A 7,682-nucleotide genomic window follows, 5' to 3' on the forward strand; every position below is an offset into this window, starting at 1 on the left:
CTGCTCAGCTGGCCCCCACTCCCCTCCATCTTTTTTCTGCACCTATCAGACCGCAGAGTGCGCAAAAGCAGCCAAGCTACGTCCCTGTCTTCAAGGAACCCCTAGGCCACTTGAGGGCAAGGTCAGAGGCAGCAGAAAAACTTCTTCTTCTTTAATTGCCATTGAGTCAACTCCAACTTTTGGGTGGCAGTCAGAGTGGGAACCCCACAAAGTTTTTCAATGGCTAGGTTTTTTCTGAGGACCATGGCTTCCTTCCAAGGTACCTCTGGATGGATTTGAACCTACCACCTGTTGGTTACCATTCTGCATGTGAATTCTTGCACCACCTGAGAACTTAACCCACTGCTATCAAGTCGACCCTGACATTGTCAAGTGGCCCCCTCGGCTTTCTAGAGCTGCATATCCCACTCATAGCGGAAGCGGACTGCCACACCTTTCTTCCATGGAAAGGCTGGTAGATTTGAACTGCTGGCTTTTTGGTTAGCAGTCCAACCAGGTAGCTACTGCTCATTAACTTTGCCAAGGGTCTGCCATGTGCCCAACCCTATTGCTTATGGCATTTTGTCCATCATTTTGCAAGCGAGGAAATTGAAGCTAAGAGGTTAGGTGGCAGGCTCCAGGTCACATGGGTAAGAAGAGACCAAGTTGGCATCTGATTCTTTGAGTTCTGTCTGATGTCAAATCTACTCTCTTTCCTGAGTCAAATCCTCGATAAAAACCAGTCTTCGATAAAAACCAGTTAGTAGCGAGCCAACTCCAAGTCAAGGTGACTGCATGGAAATCGGAGTAGAACGGTGCTCCACGGGGCGGTCAGCTACTGATTTACTTTGGATGTAGATCCTCGGGCCTTTCTCCTGAAGCATGTCGGTGAATTCTAACTCCCCGCCTTTCAGTTAGTTACTGCACATGCTGACCAGTTCTCCTAGGGACGCTAACAGGCAAGTCAGACAATCAACGTCCTCAATGGGTGATGTGCCCAAGGCCTTGGGGACACTGGTATGTGGATAGCTAGTGGGACCTTCAAAGAAGAGGTGCTTAAGCAAAGCGTTGCAGGATATAGGCGTGACAGAAGCAATGGTCCAAGGTAGGGAGAGTGGTGAGGGAGGGGTGAGTGGGAAATGATAGAAGCATTGGCGAGACGTGGAGAAGTAAGAGATGACTTCACCTGGGCTGGTGGAGAGGCCCTCGTGAGTCATGCTCTGAAGCTGGGTGCCCCCTGCTGCACTACAGTGAACGACTTCTTGGGAAAGCCGAACGAAGGTTTCCATGTTCAACAGAATGATTCTTTCACTCACGTCTGAAGTTGGCACAAGGGCCTTGTGGGTGTGGCTGCATACATGCCTTGAGCCCTGTCGTTTGCCATCAGGTGGCCAGCTGTGCTTCTTTGAAAGTCTTGGCCACATGTTGAGGGGTTGTTTTCTCCTTCTTCCCCTCGGTGGTCTCAATCCCCAGAAGTCATCTGGCAGTTTGTTGTGCTCGGATGTGCTCCCACTGGAATTTCTACTTCCAGTAGAGTCACCCACAGGGGGAAGACTTCAGCTGAGCTTCCTGGCTAAGACAGGCTATAAAAGAAAGCCGTGGCCACTGTCAAGTGGTTAGAGGGCTTGGATACACATTTCACCTGAGGACATGCAAATGGAAAACACATACATGAAAAGATGCTCAACATCACAAGCCAACAGAGAAATGCAAATCAAACCTGCAATGAGATATCATCTCCCTCCCACTAGGATGGCTTAAGATAAAAAATAATAGCAAATGTTGGCAAGGACGTGGGGAACTGGGAACCATTTCAGCTGCTGGGGAAATCAGTGTGGCAGTTCCCAATCACTTAAAAGTAGAACTACCATGTGACCCAGCAATTCCACTTCTTGGTTTATATACCCCAAAGATATGAGAGCAGAGACTCAAACAGAAACATGTACACCTGTGCTCCTAATGGGGCACATTGGGCTGAGTTTCTGTACACCCCCTGGGGAACCAGGCCATTGGCCATAGAACACTGGGATATTGAACCCTGGATCTCCAAGGGGCACAACAAACTCCAATGGCCATACCAGAGGGGTGTGGTGTGGAAACCCCACTGAGTGAACTGGTTTCTATCTCACACACACCTGTAACCCAAGGATGTAAGGCTGAAGTTACCTGAAGTATGCAGAAGCGAAGGACCTCTTTACCAAAAGTATTGATCTGTCCACAAGCAGACTGCCATCTCCTTACGACTTCGATACCCTATTTGCTATTCTGGCAGACCTGTGCCTGACACTGTCGGTGGATAGTGCTGTAAGCTTAGCTTGATCACCAACTCCCATTGTTTATGTAACTAGTGTCCAGTCAAGTAAGGAGTTAATCTGTGCAATCATCCATGTAGTACAATTTGTAATTAGCTTACACTTACTTGCTTAATCTCTCTTTCTCAATTGTGTTTTAAATACATTATCAAGGGCTAAATCAATGACACTATAAATAGAAGGACCTATGCTCCAGGGAAACAATCGATAAGAGTCTCTACCATAAAATGACAAAGATGTCTCTAAGGTGAACCAGAGGCAGATAGAAAACAGATATAGGAATGGATTTGAGGTTTGCATCTAATCCTTGCTGCAATCTAAGAACAAATTAGTTCTTACAACATAGCTCTGCTTGATACTCATGCTCATGAAGCAAACGTGGAAGATATGAGTGTCATAGCAAAGTCTGGTGAAGAAATTAGATGGTACCTGGCTATCAGAAAGAGTAGCGTCTGGGGTCTTAAAGGCTTATTTTCAAACAAGCAGCCATCTAAGTGAGATGACAACTGTGTCCACAAGGAAGAAGCACCCCAACATCTGTGATCCAAGCACTGTAAATGATATCATCCAGATCTGAAGGAGGGAATGATCTCAGAGCTTCAACCGTGAGATTCTGGTTTGCAGAAAGCTATGGCTGACAGGGGAAGCTCAAAATACATTCACAGGATCCTCCTGTGGAATAAGCCTGCAGTGATTCCCCCATGACCAAAAGTGAGGGGTGGGAATAAACTGCTTATCAGATTGTAGTAGATTATATGAGATGATTATAGTGGATTAAAATGATAAATCTGACTTGAATGAGTAAAACCTTGTCATTTGATGTCCCTTTTGATACACTTCGCGCTTAATGGAGTTGTTAATATTTTCCTGGGTTTTTTGTTTGTTTTGTTTGTTTGTTTTCAAATTAGAGCTTATCCCTGTTGTACTTTGTTATTGTTGGTAGAGTTCTTGACTCTGTCATGCATCTTTCTATGTCTTTCAGTATATGAAACCCAGGGTTGGGTGAATCTAAAGAGACAGCAATTAGAATAAGATTTCTTGGTAGGTATGGCAGGGGAGGGGTAATGGAGAGTCGATATTAAGGGGGATGAGAAGGATGAATATGTATTGACACTGATTGTGGTAGCAATTACTCAACACTGTTCTATATGACTGAACTATTGAATGGTATGATGTCTGGATTATGACCTAATAAAAAGGTTTTTGTAAGTATTTGCACGGATGTTCCTTACAGCACTATCACAGCAGGCAAAAGGTGGAAGCAGCCCAAACGCCCATCAACAAATGAATGGATAAACCAAATGAGGCACATACATAGAATGAAATGTGACTCATTCAGTCAAAGAAATGAAGTCTTTTTTTTTAAATCATTTGATTGGGGTGAAATGAAGTCTTGATACATCCTTCAATATGGCTGATGCTTGAAGATATCATGCTGAGTGAAATAAGTCAATCACAAAAGGACAAATATAGTAGGTTGTCACATATGAAAGACAAGAAAAGGGGAGAATGTACAGAGATCAAGGTGTATCTGTGCTTAACGAGGGGAGGTTGGGTTGCTAGCTGCAAGGTCAGTGATTCAAACCCTTAGGCTTCAGACATGAAGAAGGGCGAGGGGTCTGCTCCCATCAAGACTGACCATCTCAAACACCCTCTGCAGCACTTCTGCTTGGTCCTGCCAGGTTGCGATGAGTCAGCATGGACTCCGTGTCAGTGGATGATACCAGGAGCATGAGGAGCTGATTGCTTATGAGATCCTGATTTTCAGTTTGCAGTAAAGGAAAATTCACATTGGTTAAGGGTAGGTACACACAGTCAATTATTGTAATTGCTGCCAATAAGTTGCACAGCAATAAAAACTTGAATTGAACCTCGTTGTGTGATAGATACATGACCATAATGACCCCAAATAAAAAAGAGAATAGTTACTGAGTCAGCTGTTTAAAACCAAAACTCCTCAAGAAATTGGAACCCTTGAGTTAAAGGTTTAGGGTCACCTTTCATAGGACATTGCAGCTAACTTGTCTAATCATGTGTTTCTTTTTTATGTTCTTAACCATATACATATATATACAGAATGTGTTTCATAGTTCAGTTCTACCTCCTCGTTCAATGCATGCACAGAGCCTAGGGTCTTAAAAGGATACAAACAATCATTCAAGCTACAATGATTGGTCTCTATTAGCCCTCAGAGCAATAGAGAAAGAAGGAGGGTCCGAAATAGAAGTTGTAATGTGTGACTAACTGTGTCCAGGAATAACTGCCCCCTAACATGAAACCAGAAGAACTGGATGGTGCCCAGCTACCATTACTGAATATTTTTATCAAAGATTCTATAGGAGTCGCCTGATCAAAAAAGAAAAAAAATACAGAACCAATGTTAAATTCTCAAGGAATCTAGACTTTCTGGAGCCATGGAAGCTAGAGAAATCCCTGGTGCCACTGCCCTGAGGTCCTCTTCAAACCTTAAATGAAAAAAGCCTCCCCTGGAGTTTTTCTTTAAAACCAAGCAATAGTTTAACTTCACTCGTAAAGCACATCTGCCCTGAGCATTGTGCTATTTCAAGATCTATCTGCATGAGATCAGCCTGACAGCAGAGCTGGACGGATTGGGTAAGACGCCCCCGGGGGGAGGGGCAGTGAGTTTATGTGAATGGGAGAGGGAGACACAGAAAAGGAGCCTGAGAGGACTGCCCAAGTCCACAATGGATCAACATCACTGAAACGCACGGGCAGAAACTTGAATGGGTGTATGCTTGTGCTGTGTTTACAACATTCTTTAAAACTGATAAAATAAATTATATCAAAAGTAAGAGATAGAGAGAGGAAGAAAGAAATGGAGAAAGGAAGGAAGGTCTGAACTTGTAGTTCCAAAAATCAGCCTTTGAAAACCCAACAGAATGTTGTTTGCAGTGCTGCTGGAATACGAGTCCTCTGGGTTGGGAGGCATTCCCAACACGCAGTGGCCCCAGACTCAAACATACCGCTGAGGGGAGGATGATGGCTCATGACCACTGGACAGTAGGTCGCCATGACCCAGAGCCAACTCAAAAGTCACCAGTGGTTCTCACTCATTTTCAGGGGATAGTTCCTCCTTGACTATTGGGGACGACAGTGAATTGAAACCATCTTGATGATCAAGAGTAAGGTCATATTTCATGCCTTTGTCCATTTCAGTCAGTCATTTGAAAATGTTGGCTGGACGTTCAACATGAGAGGAGTTATTCTAAGGCCTGGGCCAAGCTGAGAAAGTTCATCCACTCAGCAGTCAAGCAGAATATGAATATTGGAGATCATTTAGTAAGTGCTATGAAGAATGAGAGGATCAAGAGGGAAGTGGGTGGTGCCTGCGATAAAGCAATCTGGGAAGCCCTCGTGGGGCAAGTGCATTTGGGCAGAGAGTTCAGTGCACTGAAGGAGTGAGTGGCCCACATAGTCAGGGCCAGAGCCTCCCACCAAAGGGGAGATGTGCAAAGGTCCTGCGGTGGAATGGCTTTGGGGTGCTGTGGGCTCAACTGACTGGCCCACAGTGAATGAATGAAAGCAAGGTGGGGCATGAGCTGGAAGCAGCAGCCAGGGTCTGGTAGCATGGTCCAGGAAGGCCAGGGCTGGGTTACCATTCCAATCAGAAGAGGGGTGACTCCAGGGCTGAGAACTGGCATGACTCTATGCAAGTGTTGGCAAGAGTGGTTTTTTTTTAAGGGTAGAATTAATATTTTATTGTCATTTATAATCAGATGGTAGCTGGGTATATAGTCTTCATCTTTGATTCTTCTTTCTTGCAAATACAAAAAGGTTTGCATTTTCAGGAAGCATTATTCACTTAACTCGTTCATGGTAGCTTCAAGGTTTTCCTTATTAGCACCAGAAAATTCGCCCACCTTCTGTCCCTTTTCATAACACTGAAACGTTGGCGTGCATTTGACTTCACCCTCTGAAGCGACATCCTGGCAGTCCTCCTCATCAGCTGCAAGCAAGGCCACGTTGCCAGACTTCGCACAGAGGGAACGATAGGTTGATCGTTTTGCGAGGCCCACACCACGTGGCGGAGAAGTGAACCACTACAAGCTTCTCTCCAGCACTGTTCAGGGCTGCCTGAAAATCTTCCTTGCTATCGATCTGCTTCACTATTTTGACCGCTGGGGGTTTGACGGGCAACGGGGGTCACAAGAGGAACTGAACAGGGCACCGGACGGAGCTTGGACTGCCAAGAGTGTTTTGGCTACTTTATCAGGAGTAGCCTGGGGGGGATGGTGCCTAGAGTGGAAAAATAAAGACCATTCAGGAAATTACAACAGTTCTCCAAGTGAGATGGTGGGAGATCACCCATAATGTCCACCAAGAGGAAGTCACCACTCGCCAGAACAACCTGTACTCCAACGAAGCGTGCTGTCCCAGAGACGGATTTAACTCACCAAATGTCTGCGGAGCCAAGACGACTGGTTTCTGCACAACAGTGTCAACACAGATCACTTTCATTCTGTCCATTCTGTTTCCATGAACCTATTTCCCTGCCCCCTTACAGTCTCATCTTTAAGGGAATTATTGATTGGTTGATCTCACATGGGTAATTCTGTTCAAGGGGCCGAGCATTTATGGGTGCTTTTCATGATTTCTCAAGTCACTCGGTGATGACTTGTTGAACATTTGCCATGTCCCCAGGACCGTGCAAGTAATTATATATTGAAGTCTCTTGCTTTAGCTTGATCATCATCACTCAAGGTAGGTCAAGTCACTGTCATGGCAGACAGTCTAATCCCCTTCACCGCTAAATGACAAAAATAAATTAATATTAAAAAGTAAAATAAGCATACAATTAGCTTGAAATTAATGAGAAATTTTAAAGTTAAACAGATCCAAACCCTGGTAATATTTTTTTTAACATTTTGGGTTTCCTTTTTTTTTTCTTCAGTATTTAAGTATAATACATTCACAGAATATGTTAAATTAGAAATATACATTAAAAAGCAAAGCAAAATGCATTGGAAAGTAGATTGTTGAAGATGAAGTCAAGTTAAAATTTAGCACCCTATCATTTGATCCCCCTTATGATCCATTTCAATTTGTTCTAGTTTTAAATATTTTCTGCTTTCTTTTCAATTCAGGTTTTTATCTGTTTTACTTTGTTTTTGTTCTTAGGGTTTTTAAAAACATTTATCAATTTATGAAATCCAGGGTAGGTAGATCTGTAGAGGCAGGACCTGGCTTAATGGTCTCTCGTGGGTATGGCCGGGGAAGTTGGGGGAACGGGGAGGTGATAACAATGAGTTCAAGAAGGAAGAGACTGCTCTACAAGTCACTGCGGTGATGATCGGGCAGCTTCTTGGTGTGATTGAATTGCATGAGGTGTGAATCATATGCTGACGAGCTACTGGGAAAAAAGGAAGGAAA

General features: G+C 44.1%; 1 pseudogene; it reads right to left on the reverse strand.

The window, feature by feature from the left end:
* Positions 1-6,106: 6,106 nt before the first annotated feature.
* Positions 6,107-6,770, reverse strand: LOC142440223 (thioredoxin pseudogene; annotated as a pseudogene).
* Positions 6,771-7,682: the final 912 nt, after the last annotated feature.

The sequence above is a fragment of the Tenrec ecaudatus genome, chromosome 2 (assembly GCF_050624435.1).
Source record: "Tenrec ecaudatus isolate mTenEca1 chromosome 2, mTenEca1.hap1, whole genome shotgun sequence".
NCBI classification, from domain to species: domain Eukaryota; kingdom Metazoa; phylum Chordata; class Mammalia; order Afrosoricida; family Tenrecidae; genus Tenrec; species Tenrec ecaudatus.